Below are 15,278 nucleotides of genomic sequence, written 5' to 3'. Positions count from 1 at the left end.
GCGCATCTCTCTGAACTGCCCACAGATCCCTGCAGGTTATAATCTAATGCACAATAATTGCACCGACTTCCAGGGGCCGTGAGGAGTGGATGAGGAACAGGTGACGGATGCTTCCAGCCCTGTCTGGACCAGCCCTCTCCCTGTAAAACCTCTTCTTTCCTGTCCTTCCAACACTGTACATCACACAAGCCGCAGCCCCCGGCACGGGGAGAGGCCCTCGGTAATTAAGGCACATGATTATAAGCAGAGGTGCCCACCGAACTCCCCTAGAGGCATGTCACGGAGGAGACAGGAGAGGTCTGGTTCCTAGGCGCCAACCCCAAAGTCCCGGGCAGGGCCCGGCGTTAACAGACAGCAGAGAGGGAGGACACTGGTGTGCGGGGCCCTGGGAATCTATCGGGACTCGGGCAGCTCCGACCCAAAAGCAGTGAGGGCAAGGGTCAGGGAAGAGCCACACTGGCTTCCTAGAACTGCTGCTCATCTTAACCTTCATGCCCTTGGAGGGGTGGGGGGGGACCCCATGCATACTTCCTGCATTTTCAGACGTGGAGCATTTCCACATGGGCAGGGCAGCCACCTGCCCGGCCTGAAGCGAAATACCCCAACATTAGCCTTCCCTGGTCCTGCCTAGCCTCCCCATGGGGCCCCACTTGCTCTGTGTTGGGGTCTAGCTGGGGCAAGAGCCTCCCTGAGGTCCCGAGGCACACAGGACACCAGGCTGAGGGGGCAACAGGAGCCCCCGTGTGGTCCCATGGCCCCTGGCCTCCCACGTTCACCGCTCTGCACCCCCACGTCATTGCCCAGCCCTACCCACAAGCACCCTAGAACACCTAGGCCCCTCCGTGATCTGACTCAGACTTTCTTTTTCATGAGCTTATGGAAGAAACACTTGCCAAACCCAATGTTGTGCCAGTCACCTTTCCTGGCCCTCTGGCTACACTCACGGGCTGCCTCTGGTCCAGGACAGAGAGCAAATAAGACAGCAAGCAAATAGAAACGTCAGTTACTCGCAGTGACTCAAAATGCACGGCAGGTCAAAGTGGCCCCGAGGGCCGAGGTGGCCGCTGCCTTGCGCCGCGTGCGTGAAGCCTGTGTCGGTCTCCACGACGGAGCGTGTTGATGCTTTGTGTCTCCTACGACACGGCAGCTCACGACGCACAGGCATCTACCTGTCTCCACCTGGTGAGGCATGACTGAACCCGGGAAACTGTGAGTCACTCCCAGAAAAGGTAAACACTACGAGCCAGGAGACAAAAACAGATCAGCTCTGGGGCCACATAAAGGAACCGGGTGAGACAAGTTTCCGTCGGTGGCTCCACACGTCCATTAGCCAAAGAGCAGGACTAGTCACGGTAAGAGGATGTGTAAGTTTTTCTCTAGATGCTAACAGAGAAGACAGGTCAATGGTCAAGTAGCCCCAACCACTGAAGAAGAAGAAAGAGAAAAAAGGAAAGAAAGGAGAAAATTTTTAAAAATTCTTGAGAAAAACACCAAGTCTCAGAAAATAAATAAATAAAACGAATATGGAAGAAAGAGGCTTTAAAGGACCAGTTCAAGGAGTATAGTCAAGAAGTCAGGCAGCGGGCTGCTGGCTCAGGTCGGTGTTCCAGGGACGCCAGGACAAGTGTGAAGAAGTGGCTTGAGTGCCAATAAAGCTTTATTAACAAAAACCAGAGGACGAGCCCCCACCAGGCAGAGTGGCGAGGAAAGCCCACGGGAGAAAAGAAGTCGACCAGAGTGGCTCTTAGTTGGTGTTGGGCGTTGGAACGTTGCTCTATGTTCTGGTACATTTTTAGCTTCAAAACTGTGGAAACTGTGTGGATATTCTAGGGGAAAAAAAGTAACAAAGTACTATTAACCGTTCTAAAAATGTTCTCCCAAAACAGGAGTAGTTGTAAGTAACTGAAGTCTGCTGTTTAGAATCTAGAGGCCGCTTTCACGGGTACGTGGCCAGTGCGTGTACGTGGCCAGTGTGTGTATGTCTTTCCAAACTACCTCAGTTACTACTGAGTCAGTATCCAGGTACCCGCATAGCGCAGCAACATGATACTTCATGAAAAGGTAGAATGAGGTCCAGATCCGTTATTCTATAAAGCAGATTAAAACTTTGAAAACCAGGTTTTGAGAGAAGGAGCAGCTGTCTGCAGAGAGGCCGTGCAGAGCGGAGTCACCGCGAGGACGGCGTGGGTGTGGCGGGGTGGTGGCGGTGATGGCCTGCAGGGGGCCCACTCCCAGCATTCCGCAACCTGGGGCGGGGGGGTCGGGAGGGGTGAGGAAGGGACAGCAGGTCTGGGAAACTACCCTTGGGAACAGGAAGCCTTCCTGTCCTCCGTCCCCCCGACCCCCCTGAAGTCCGGCCGCCGGATTCGCAGGCCTGACCACTGCCTAAACCTGCCTTCCCGCCCACCTGCCCCAGCACCCACCTGGCGGCCTTCAGTCCCAGCGGGAGTGCCTCTCCCCGCGCCTGTCTCCCGCCCACCTTCTGCCTGCCGCCTCGGGGCTCACAGCCACCCTTACTGCCCGCAGCGCCCTTCTTGTGTAATTCCCAACGTTCAACCATTTGACCTGCAAAGTGGCGATCTCCTAAGATTCACACAAAGAGTACAAATATGGCCGTTTTCCAAGTTGGTGCGACCCAGACCATTGGATCCGCAGCTCGAGAGTCCTGGGAGACAGGCATTAAAGGCACGAAGTGCGCTTGTGGGATGATCCGCGATTTCAGCCCCCGCGGCTGCCGGTGCTGAGCACTGGAAGGATCCACTCGGTGGGTTTCCTTATCGGGAGCACGGCTGGTGTGGCTGGTGGGCCGTGCTGCTGCCTTAACAGGCCAGACCGAGCTCGCTCTAGACTGGCATGTGGGGCTCTGTGTCTTGGTGTCCGTGTGTGCAGAAAAGAGCCCCGGAGTAAAGATTCGTGAGCCAGGGTCCCCATCCTGCCGCCCTCACAGCGCTGCTCAACCGCACGGTCCTAGAGGTCTCCGAGCCGACAGGGACGGCACTCGCCTTCCTTGCAGCCAGCCACGTACCTACAGAGCTCCCCCGCGTGCCATTCCTCGGAGCTTCCGTGCCCAGCCCCCGCGGCCCCAGGGGTCCCCCCTCCTCTGCCTCCGCGATCTGCAACGACCGGTGAATTGGAGCCCCTTCCTGCGAAGAAAATGAACCTGCACAGGAGTTGACGTCACCAGATGGCCAAAGCTGCTGGAGCCGACAGATGGAAAAATGAAAAATAGAACAAGACTCCCGGGACTCCAGGGATGGCGTGACCCTCCTGGGGCCTGGGGCCTTCAAATTGCTCATCAGTGGGTCAGAGACAGCCTGGTCCCAACCCTGGACTTCGCCTCACTCTCTGGGTGACCTTGAGCAAGTTATTTACCCCTCGGAGACCCGGTTCTTCATGTGTAAAGTATTAGCCACAGCAGTTCCTCCTGCAGCAGGTGGTGGAGAGGGCGGTGAGCAAGTGCACACAGCAGGCGCCCAGCAAGCGCTGCGGTCCCTGTGGGGGTGCAGCCCCGGGGGGTCCTACCCTGGGAGCGGACTCCACTTGTTACAGCAGGCTGTCCCATGGCGACAGGCCACGGAATTGGCTCTGCTTTGGGCCTCGGTCTTCTGCCCTCTGACAGCCCCCGATCCCCCAGCGCGAGAGTAGAGCGGCCTGCACTGGCCTGGCCGCGCCCCACCATCGTCCGCCGCTGAGACAGGTCAGGGGGCCTGCTCGGACTCAGGGAGGGGACTGAGAGCCATGCCCACGCTCTCGAGGGGTGGAGGACAGGGACATGCAGGGTGGCCATCTTGGAAGACCACCTGCCACCAGGATACACACACACGGTCACCTGTCTGTTGCAAAGGTGACGCGACAGCACAGCAGAGAGAAAGCACAGCCAGCTGCCCAATAGAACCAAGATGAAGTGGATGCCGACTTCCGGCAGCACCTGCTCAAAAGTCAATTCTAGAAGGATCGTAGATCCAAAAAGGATAGGCCAGATGATAGGGAAGACCTGGGAGAATAGCTTCATGTTGTTGGGACAGGCAAGTGCTTCTTCAACAGGATGCACAGAGCACTCACCGTAAAGGAAAAAAGATAGTAACTTGAACTACATTGAAATTAGGTCTGTCTAGTCACAAAAAGATACCTTTAAGAGAAAATAGAGGCCACAGGATGAAGGGACGTATTTGCAATACACAAAGGATTGATATTGGATATAAATACACACACAACACCTGACCGAGGTCAATAAGAAAATGACAGACCAACCAATATAACTGGAAAAATAGGAACTTCAAAATAAAGTTTATGCAAAAGGCCAAAAACACAAAGTGCTCAACTTCATTAGTCATCAGAGAAATGCAAACCCAAACACAACGAGACCCCCGGCAGAGTGACAAAATGAAGAGACGCAACCGACGCTCGCAAAGAGGTGGAGAGTCCAGCGCACACGCGGCTGGTGGGTGTGAACCGTGTGTGCACGCGGGACATCTGGCTGGCTGACACGCTCGCGCCCTCTTCCAGCGGCTTCTCCGCGGCCCCTGAGCCCAATTGCCCCCAACAGGAAACAAACCCACACTAGTCACAATGGAACAGGTGAATAAGCCGCGGTATATCCACGGAAGGACGGCCACCCAGCCACGCAGGCAGACCACAGCACAACACGGGCCAGTTCCATGAAAGGACGAAGCAAAAGGAGCCCGGTCCACCAAGGTACACCCTCCATGACTCCACTGAGAAAAGTTCAACCAACCAGGCGGCACTAATCTTTGGGGCCGACAGGAAGGACAGCGCTCCCCTTGGCAGGGCTAATTCCTGGCAGGGGCTGGACAGCTTCTGGAATGCCAGGGGTCTCTTTCTGCTGACCGGGGAGCTGACCATATGACCCACTGACTTTGTGAAATTCACTGAGCTCTACACTCACGGTTTGCATATTTCTCTGTCTATGCGTCATACTTTAATTAAATGCAGTAAAATAAAAGGGAAAAGTCAACTTAGATGTTTGCTTACTCAAATTTCTCCATTTTTCATAATTAACTACAAATTTGGAGACAGAAAAGCGGGGAGGTGGGTGTGTGAGTCCAACAGAAAAAAAAAAGACAAAGAGAAAAAAAATAGAAATCAGTGTTTTTACGGAGAGTGGTAAAGCCACCCAAGACAAACGCACAAAGGAGGCAACTCAACACCCCCAATTGTTACTATGATAAAATGAAGCTTTTGCACTAGAGTTGGGGATGTCTCGTTCTCATTATGCTTTGTGTATAGGACAGGGAGCCCCCCTTCCAGGACATCAGATAGGAAGTAAATTGGAATTATTTCTTGTTCTTAAAGAGGCTCTAACTTCAAACAGCACAAAATGTCAAATTTAATGATTCCTTCCAACCACCAAGCCAGAAATCAATTTTTTACCTAATTCATTGTGCTACCACTCAGTCACCAGCAGACACTGTATTTTCACAAGAAATTGCACCTACCTACAGGGAGAGCTCAGGTTTTCTGTGCCAACGGCCCCAGTCTTCTTCCAGAGAAAAATAACTGCCTCATTAGAAGGAAAAAACTCTGCCCCTAGGAATAAATCAAGAAATTAAAGTGTAAGTAAATGGATTAAAATGGACTCACCTGGGAAACAGTGACACTGGGTCCCTGCCTGCCCTCCGTGTGAAGGTGCACCTCGGCCATCGAAGGGTGGGGCTCAAGTTCAGGGTGGAGAACTCAGGAGACTACCCCTGTGACCTCAAAGGTCGGGAAGGACTTCTTAAAACGTCTGAATGGAAAACCACGAGGCACGCACACGCACACAGAGAACGTGTGCTCGAGGACATAGAAGATACGGGTTTCTCTTCAGCGTGCACCACGGACACAAGCACAGAGCACAGGAGGAGCGGAGGAAGCTCTGGAGGAAGGTGTCGTGCCGTCCTGGGCTGGCAATTCAGAAGGAGTCTTGCAGCAACCAGAAGGCGACAACCACAACAGAGGACGAAGCATCCAACGGTCAGTTGACAGAAAGATCCAAAGAGGCATCGAGTAAATAAAGCCACATTGGACCCACGAGTCATCCCGGAAACACAGATGAAAACATCGTGCTTTCCCTTTACATGCACTGGATGGCAAAAGCTAGAGGTTTGGAAATGGCAGGCGCTGGGAGGCCAGGAGCAGGGTAGCTGGGGGGGAGGGGGGCGGCGACATGGGAGCCCTGGCTGGCACCCCTGAGCCCCACGGCTTGTGCACGGACCACACGGCCTGGCGGTGCCACTCAGGAGCGTCCCAGCGTGCCCTCTCCTGCCACGAACTCTCACGTCCACACCGGCTGCACCCAAGCTTGGTGCGCCTCCCCACCCCATCCAGGGGGTCTTGTCTGGGACTCTCCCCGGCCCTGCGGCCTGAAGGATGGAAGAAAAGCAGATACCACAACCGTGCTCCTGTGGTTTTGTCTTCACCTCTTGCGTACCCACCGTCGGAAGAGCAGGCCCTGGGTAGACGGGGTCCGCGGGACCCGAAGGGTGCTGTGGAGCCGCGCGGAGCCCAGCCTGCAGCCCGCAGCAGCCCCCGCCCCGGGCAGCCGCACCCGCGGTCTACGCCGGCTCCCACCTCGGGGTCATGGTCTCACCTGCAGCTTCCGCGTGGCTGGCCCTCGCCTGGGAGGCCGGCTCACCCCGACTTTCAGTACGGTGTTCTGTACACGCTGTGTCAAGGAAGGGGTGTGTCTTTTTACAGCTCGCCATCCTGGGCCCGGAGCAGAGAACAGAGCTGGGAGCACGCTTGTGTTTTTGAAAGTTCAGGGAAGGGCGTGGGCGGGTGGGGTTGGGGCGTGACACTGAGCACGGGGGGCCAGGAGGGGCTGGAGCCCGGCTGTGTTACAGCCGCGAGGAGCGTTTGCCATCCACACGTGCAGTCTCATTTATCGTTGAGTCCAGACCTCTCCTTTGGGAAAATCACTTTAATGGGCTTTTTTTTTTCCCTTCAGAAACAAAGATCTATGGAGGAATTGGCAAATAGCTGTGGATAATTAGTCAAGTTTGTACCGTGGGCTATTCCCACCTTTCCGAGACTCCACGACTATTTCCTTTAGGAAAGATTCTCATTTCCTGCAGACAAATGTTTCTTTATTTTAAAAAAGGGTTTAGAGTGCATTGTCCCTGAAACTTACTGGTTCTTGGGAGATGTGTGTTCATTCAATCAAGGAGCCTGGGGGGGGGGGGCGGGGACTGGCAGGAAAGTGTAGCACTAAAAAAAAAAAAGTCAGTGTGGAGCTGGGGTGCAGAAGTGGATTGGGGATCAGAGATGCTGGGCCCTAAGGCCAGACTGACCTCCCCGGCGAAGGCAGGGCCTGACCACCAAACATCTGGCAAAGGGGCCCCTCTGAAGGTGGGATGAGTCGGTACCTGAGCCCAGGGCGGGAAGGCCTGCTCCAAGCAACCACCTGTTACGTAGACCAACCCCCACCCCCCACAACATGGCGAAGCAAAGCAGCCGAGGGCACGTGGGATCCAGGAGGGCTCCTTGGAGGAGGGGAGCTCACAGCCATGCTGTCTTCTGGTCCTGGGTCTCCATCCCGTGATACCCGCAGACGAGCCCTCACTTAAAGCACATCAGCGAGGGGTGGGCATCTGGGGGCTCTGGGGAGCGTAACAGCAGACACGTCGGGACCCCCGGCAAGGCCCCCTGAGGCGGGAAGTGGGTGGTCTGCGGCCGCATCTTGTCTAGTGGAACAGAAACAGCCTGAGTGGTTTTCTGAAGCAGCAGAGAGTGCCACGCTGACACGGAGCGTGACTCATCCTGGCTTTGTCCTGCGTGCAGAGGGCTTGTCGCTATTTTGGGATTTCCTCAACGCTGGAGGCTGACGATCACCAAGCCAGCCGGAAACAGCACAACCATTCATGTCATCCTACATTTAACACATTCGAATTAAGGGTTGCTATTAATTCAAAATTCTCGAATACGCTTGACAACGTGGGTCAAAGGAAAGTCTAACTCTGTGAAGAGAGGGCTCGCAGGAAGGTTTAGGAAGAGCAAGGCAAGCGGCGTTTAAGGACCAGTGATACACCAGCACGGGCGTCCCGCAGAGCTGGGCTGTGGGATGCGAGGGGCAAAGCCCTTCCGCTTCTCAGGCCTTCTCTGCGGGGCTGCACAGCTCTCCCAGCTCACCGGCCGTACCGGGCTGTCAGCTCGGGGCACGGCTGCGGGTGCAGATCTTACGCAAACACTGCGGTCACAGAGTTACACTCCCCAGGGCTGTGGGACGAGCACTGACTGGGGAGCAGCAAGGCCCTGGGTTTGTTCACACGGGTGCTGGGGATGAAACAATGAAGCAATAGATTTCTCTGGAATTTGGGATGAATATTCCTCCTCCCTCCGTGGCACTGGGCCCTGTGGTAGGGTGTGGGTACCCGGGTGAGGAAGGGCCCCCTGTGCTTTCAGGGGTCCGGGGGAGAGACGTGGGAGCTCAAGAGCAGCCATGGCAGCAGTTTCTATGGGGGCGTGGGGGGAGGGGCTCGGGGGAAGGAAAGAGTCACCAGGAGGCGGACTTGAACTCTCCAGGTGTCAGGACAAGGAAGCAGACGTGCAAATCACACCCCGGGCGCAAGATGAAAACAGAGGCGTGCCCAGCACTCCCGGATGACCCGAGCTTTGGGCGGAACGGGTGGGGCGCGGCACGGTGGCTGACCCTCCAGTTCTGGGTCAGGCCTTGTCTCCAGCCCTCCGAGCTTCACCTTGCCCATCTCTGCTGTGGGTGCGGTGGGGACCTGTGATCTCAGCCAGACGAAGGGACAAGGCGGTGTGAAGCTCCTCGCTCTGCTCCCGCCCACGGGAGCGCCTAACGCACGTTAGCTATCGTGAGGGGTTAGCCCGTGAGGGGCTCGGCGCTGACACGGGGAGGCGAGGACTTCCTGTCCTGGAGGAGGGGAGGTCACCGAAGAGCTCGGAGCACGGGATGAAACAGTGAGGCTTGCCGCAGAGTGGCTGAGAGGCCGTGGCCAGGAGCCCAGGCTAGCCCCAGGCCAACAAGTAGAACTCCTATCCGTAGAACATTCCAGGGCCCAGAGGCTACATTTTCTACAGGGACTGTTTTTACTTGCACAATTCTTGTTGAGATAGTTAACAGCTGGGCCTCGGGAGCCTCCTGTCCATGCCTGGGTGTGTGGCCCCTGTGCCCACCACGGCTCACGTGGGCACGTGGCCCACAGGCCCACCTGGAATGGGGAGATGCAACACCATTTCTTCTGCTGCTGATTACAGCGGCCCGAGCCCCCGCCCCCTTTACCAGTGGCAGGTGGGGTCCTCCTGAGGCAGGCCCTTCCCCCAGGCTCTGAGAAGCCCACAGACGCTCACGTTCCTCCACGGGCGCACCTCAGCAGCCCACCCTCAGCTGCCCGGAGGGAGCCTGCAGGTGCACCCGGCCCTCCCCGGCGTCCTGCCCACCGCCACCCTGGCATAGGCCCCTCGTCTGGCCATGGTGGTGCCTCAGGCAGGGGCAGCGCTCAGAAGGGAAGGGGTGGGTGTCCAGGATGGGAACAGAAAATGGGAGGCTGCAGAGACCGGCTCCTGCAAGCCGCATCCAAGGGGTCTGGGGCCTGGGCTAATCGGACCCAAAGAATTTGAGCCCCGTCGGGCCAACCCTGCCTAATGGGTCTGAGGGCTGGGGAGGGCCCGCTGGGCTGGCCCAGGCGCTGTAGACCCGAGGGAGCCTCAGATTCCCCAGCATCTCAGGGAGTCTGGGTGTGAACGTGGACTGTGTCCACCGGCCACACTGCGCCCCCTGCCTCTCTCTGTCTCGTCGGTCCACAATGCAGGGCTGATGTAGAGTGGGGCCTGGAAGAGGGGCCCCCAGCACCTTCGCAGACCAGCCTCCACACAGGGTGTGGCCTTCATTCAGCATCCAGAGAGTCTGGGGGACCCCAGTTCATACGTGCCCCCCACACTGGGTGTCTGGGGAGCCCCAGGATCTCACCTCTCTCTCTTGCCCATTGGACATGGGGTCCTTCTCTGCTAGGCGTCCTGGCCCCCGACTTCATTCTGGAGTGTTGGGAGGACTGGATTTATTAAAGGAGGGTCCGTGCTGGGTCCTGGCGTCCATCCAGAATGGGCATTCACAAAGCGGGGTGCCATAAATGACAGTGTCCATTGAGGTGTTCATTTACTTCATGGAAAATCAGTTACAGTATTTTCTAGAAAAAGAAATCTGACTTCATCTTAGAGTTTAAGTCTCTGAAAAGGATAAAATGGTCGCACATAGAATCAACCCTCGTCCTCAAGCCCCAGCCTTCCTCTCCTCTGGCTGCTCCCTGACCCTGAGCCCACACACCTGACGCCACTAGACACTCAGCTCCCATCGTTCTCAGTTGACTCCAATCGCCCTCAACCACTTCAGAATGATGGGCTGCACCTGCCTTAGGGCGGGCTGGCGTTTACAGGGGCTTGGAGTATTTCGTATTCCTGGGTTTGAGGAACGCATTCACTGGAGTCTGGTCTTGCCTATCTGTCTGGTGGGCTTGGCTCCCGTGTGTCTGAGAGACAGCACGTCGCCAGCGTCGACATAACCGCATTTCTGGGCATGAAAGGCCCCAGGTCTGACCTGAAAGGAACAGTTTCCCAAGGAGTCAAGGGCCCGCCAGGGGGCCGCATGTGGGCTCTGCTGTGCAGACCCTGCCGCGCTGTGGCCCGAGACAGGAGGCCACACGACTGCCCTGGGGAATTCCTCACCGGCTTGTCCACCCACCCACCCAGAGAGACTCTGGCTGGGGGAATGGTTTGATCTCCAGGGAGCAGTTTGTAAAGGTCAGAGGGTTGTTGGGGGTGGGGTCTAGAGGAGAGAGGCGGAGGAACCCCCCACCCCGGACAACTCAGCTCAGCCTGACCCGAGTCCTAGCTCTTGAGCAGGTCATAACCTCCGTCACTTAGCTGCAACATGGGGGGACTGCCACTGTTATGGACGGAACCGTATCTCCAAAACCTCATCTACTGAAGCCCTAACCCCCAGGGCAGCTGCATTTGGGGACTTTAAGGGAGGCGGTCAAGGTTAAATGGGGGCCCAGGGGGCAGGGGGCTCCTAATCCCATAATCCCATAGACCTACAGGAAGAGACACCAGTGCTGGCTTTCTGAATGCCCTGTGAGCACACGGCCAGAAAGGTCACCTGCAAGCCAGGAAGAGAGGTCCTAGGGGGTCCGGCCCTGACGGCACCCTGAGCTGGGACCGCCGGCCCCCAAACAAGGGCACTTCTATTGTGGAAGCCTCGGGTGTGCTCTCTCGCTGTGGCCGCCCAAGCAGACTGAGACGGTCACCAGCTCTGCTGTCCTGCTGTCAGGCTCGGGGACAGCTTGGAAAGGCCCCTCGCCTTCTCGGGGCTCTGCAGACCGGTTTCTACAGGCAGGTGGCTGAGGGTACAAGACGGCCTTGCAGAGACTTCACACCCCCACAGTGATCCTGAGATCCAGAGCTGAAGGGAGCACCCTTCTTCCCCACTCTCCTCTACGCATCCCTCCTCCCTCCCCCCAGGAATGTTTAAGGAATGTCAGGCCAGCATCACACCCTGGCTTCTGGGAGGCCCCAAATCCCGGCAGGACCCTGCACTACCAGGCGCGGCCGCTGGGTGGCACACCCACATGCGGTTCAGGGCTTGGGTTTGCGGGACCAGCGCGGGGACCCTGGCCAGCAAGTCTGCGCCGATCCTTCAGTTTAATCAAATCCAGCTTGAAAGAGGGAGGCTGTGTAAGTTATTTCTGCTTTGAACACAGCTTTGTTGTTCTGGTGCAACTGTATTTCCTTTAATGGTTGAAAATGTAGCATCCCAATTGAGATGTGCTGTTAACTGTGAATTAAGTACGCACCCAGTTTTGAAGACTTCTGCCCCAAAAACGTAAACCAGTCATTAACACATTCTTCTGTCAAGTAGACATTGAAACGATTTTTGGTGACATTGGATGAAATAAGACATTATAGTATAAATTTCCCCTGTTGCTGGTTACTTCTCTATTTCAGCTCTAGCACATTTAAATTATGTACAAGCTCGAACTGCATTTCTGTGGGACCCTGGGCTCCGCCTCCCTCCTTCCTGTGGACATGGGGAGGGCATGGCCAGGCTGTAGTGGGGGGGGCACCTGGAGTCGGGGCTGCACTGGGCGTTGCAGGAGGAAACAGGTCCGAGGGGGCTGGGTGGGCAGGCTCAGAGCACAGGTCAGGGTCAGAGACCTGCCGGCATATGAAAGCTGCTTCTTGGGCGTCTTGTTCCAGGTTGGGTCCTTCATCAGTTCAACACCATTAACTGAGCAGTGATGCGCTGGGCCCTGTGTGGGAGCTGGTGCCAGAGTGAAAGGCCCTGCTTGGGGCAGGGGACCCAGAGGGAGAGGGAGCGAGGGGAGCAGAGGGCTGATCCCCAGGAGAGATTCAAAAGTTGAGGTGGATGCAGGCCCACAGCATCGGAAGGCGTCTGGTCCTGTGGCTGCGAGAGGGAGCCTTGTCTGGGCTCTGTGTGTATATACACATGTACACACATGCACACGTATGCACGCATACACGTGCCTGACATGTATACAAACACATGCACATGCATATACACACATATGCACACACTTATCCAACACACATGTGCACGAACACACACGTGTGCACACACATACACATATATGCACACATGTATCTGACACACGTGTGCAAACATACACACATGCACGTACATGTGTGCACATGTGCACGCGTTTACATATACATGCATGTATATACATGTATGCATACATACACGTGCCCAACATACACTATACAAACATATAAATATATACGCGTATGCACATATGCACACATACACGTATCCGATACACATATACACATATGCACACATACACGTATCCGACACACATACACATATACACATATGCACACATACACGTATCTGACACACATGCACACGTACACATATGCACGCATACATGTATCCGACACACATGCACACATACACATATGCACACATACACGTATCCGACGCACATACACGCGTACACATATGCACACATACACGTATCCGACACACCCGTATATGAACACACGTATACCCATATACACACATACATGTATACATGCATGCATAGAGATAGACTGTTGAGCACACTGCACACAACGCTCCTCGACGGATCCACCCAACGTCCCTGACTCCTGACGCTGTTTGAAGAAGAGCCCTTCTCTCTCCTCTCCAGCAGACTCTTCTCACCCGCAAGGGGTTTATACTTCTTGAATTCGAGGACAAGCTTAGGTTCCTCTCTCAGATGCGTTGTGTGGTCCTGTGGACGTTACCCGCTTCTCCTTACGTCATCATCTTTCTGGATGAAAACGACCGGGCTTTCGTCCTCCCTCATCAGCATGATGCCGTGGGGCAGGTTACCCTCTCCCTGTGATACTGAGTCAGAATTCCCCGGAGGTTCACGTCAGGCTCGTCCCAGGGATCAGCTTTCTCGGTGGAGTCACTGAACCCCCCAAGCCCATCTGTAGGGCCACCTACAATCTTAAAAAGTTAAAAGGAAGACTCCTGTGCAAATATGGAGCAAGCACATCACACATTTGTTGATCGGATTAGCCGGGGAGCCAGCAAAACGGCAAGGCTGATTCCAGGAGCAGTGGAAGGCAGACTGCTCCGTCATGAGGCCAGGCTCACGTTCGAGCGTCTTCTGAGTGAGCCACAGGCGATCACTGCCCTACGGGGAAATAGATCCGCAGGCTTTGGGGTCACTGCCACCAGACAGGAATCATTTGCATCTCCCCCAACAAAAAACCCACACATTAACATACAACTTGGCAAAGCACAGGCCCTAATCAACAGTAAGTAGCAAGTCAGATCCTGGCGCATTCCCCCGGAAAATTAAGCAAGGCGGAGGGGCTGGGCTTGGCGGTAAGGCAAACGAGGACCACACCTCCTCCAGCATCCACTGGAGCCTTGTGTGTAGCAGCTTGTTCCAGAGGCCACAGGACATGAATGTGCTCACCCACGTGCCTGGGGCTTCAGCAGGTGGCCTGGACCCATGGGGCCGGCTGGACACCCCCCTGCCCTGTAGTGAGCTCAGGCTCCCTCCCAGCATGGCATTTGCAGGTGGTCAGACTTCACACAGGTGCTGGCCTCCAAGCGGGGCACCCGGCTCTGATCAATGATGGAGGAAGTTGCACAGTGTCCCTTCCACCCCAGAGCAGGTTACAGGGCCACCTGCATGCAAGGGGGGGACATCGCTCTGGCTGTCCATGGGAAGAGGGCAGAGAACGTCCCAGAAGTGGGCAATGACGCCACCCCGTCGGCCCACGGACCCCATTCTCAGCTCTAGACTGTGGGCTGTGTTCTAAGTGTCCAGGAGCCTTAAGCACATGGGTGCAAGGAACAAGCTGTAAGCCTAGAGGACAGATTAACAAAGACCTAAAATTACACGCTTTCAGGGAATCTTTTCTTTTAATATATAAATTTTATTAATTTCCAGAGAAGGAAATAGAAGAAGATGCTGTGATGATACTGTGCCCACAGGCAAGCTCCCAGCGAACAAAAGCAGACTAATAAAGGTGAGGTTTGGAGCCCCAACACCCCGCGGGGAGCCTGAGCGGCGGGGTGTGGGCTGCGGGAGCCCGTCGCCTCACCCCTGCTCACTCCCTGGGCCCCTGCCACCCACCCGCACAGCCCCAAGGTCCTGGCCATTCCACAGCGGGTTGAAGAGTTCACCATGGCCCCCGCGTCAACCTGCCATCCTCGGCTCATAAAGAATCTGGTCCTGGGAAACCCAGTCTGGGCACGCCCCACACAGTGAGGTGCGACTGGGGAGCCACCGGACAGCATTTTAACACTCCAACTCACTTGTCTAAGCAGGAAGTTCTCCCTGGAGCAATGCTGTTCGTGGTCAGGCCGCCTGCGGATCCTCTTGGCGCACTTGCCCCAGAGCCCCAGAGTTGAGAGCCCCCCCCCCCCGCCCCACCAGCTCATGTTTGCAAGTTCAGTGAGCAGCTGCGTGCCTGGTTTGCTCCCAGCGCCTGGCAGGAGGCTGGGCCGAAGCGGTGCATCTCCAAAACAGTTTGAGGGGCCGTTTCCACTTTTTCTGGAGAAACAAACATGGCCCAGAGGGAGAAGAGCAAGACCCAAGGGATTTTCTTTGCTTCCGAGTCCATCCTGCACATCCCAGGGCCAAGGACAGCACCAGTGCGTGGACAGTGCGTCTGCGTTGGGCCAGGTTCACACCCAGTGTCTCACCTGCAGCCCGCGGTCCTCATTTCTCCTCTGACGGGTCAGTGCTGGGGGGGCCGGGCAGCGTGCGGAGGCAGCCACTTGAACTTAGCAA

General features: G+C 56.0%; 1 long non-coding RNA gene across 1 annotated transcript; it reads right to left on the bottom strand.

The window, feature by feature from the left end:
- Nucleotides 1–1,649: 1,649 nt before the first annotated feature.
- Nucleotides 1,650–6,746, bottom strand: LOC148110320 (uncharacterized). Its single transcript, XR_015723740.1, has 3 exons — nucleotides 6,590–6,746; nucleotides 5,457–5,547; nucleotides 1,650–1,826 (listed from the first exon to the last, which is right to left on the bottom strand). It is a non-coding gene; the product is annotated as an uncharacterized LOC148110320 (long non-coding RNA).
- Between the last annotated feature and the right edge of the window lie 8,532 nt (nucleotides 6,747–15,278).

The sequence above is a fragment of the Ursus americanus genome, chromosome 3 (assembly GCF_024610735.1).
Source record: "Ursus americanus isolate L20-20 chromosome 3, mUrsAme1.1.p, whole genome shotgun sequence".
Lineage (NCBI taxonomy): Eukaryota > Metazoa > Chordata > Mammalia > Carnivora > Ursidae > Ursus > Ursus americanus.
This window is presented reverse-complemented; position numbering and strand designations above follow the sequence as displayed.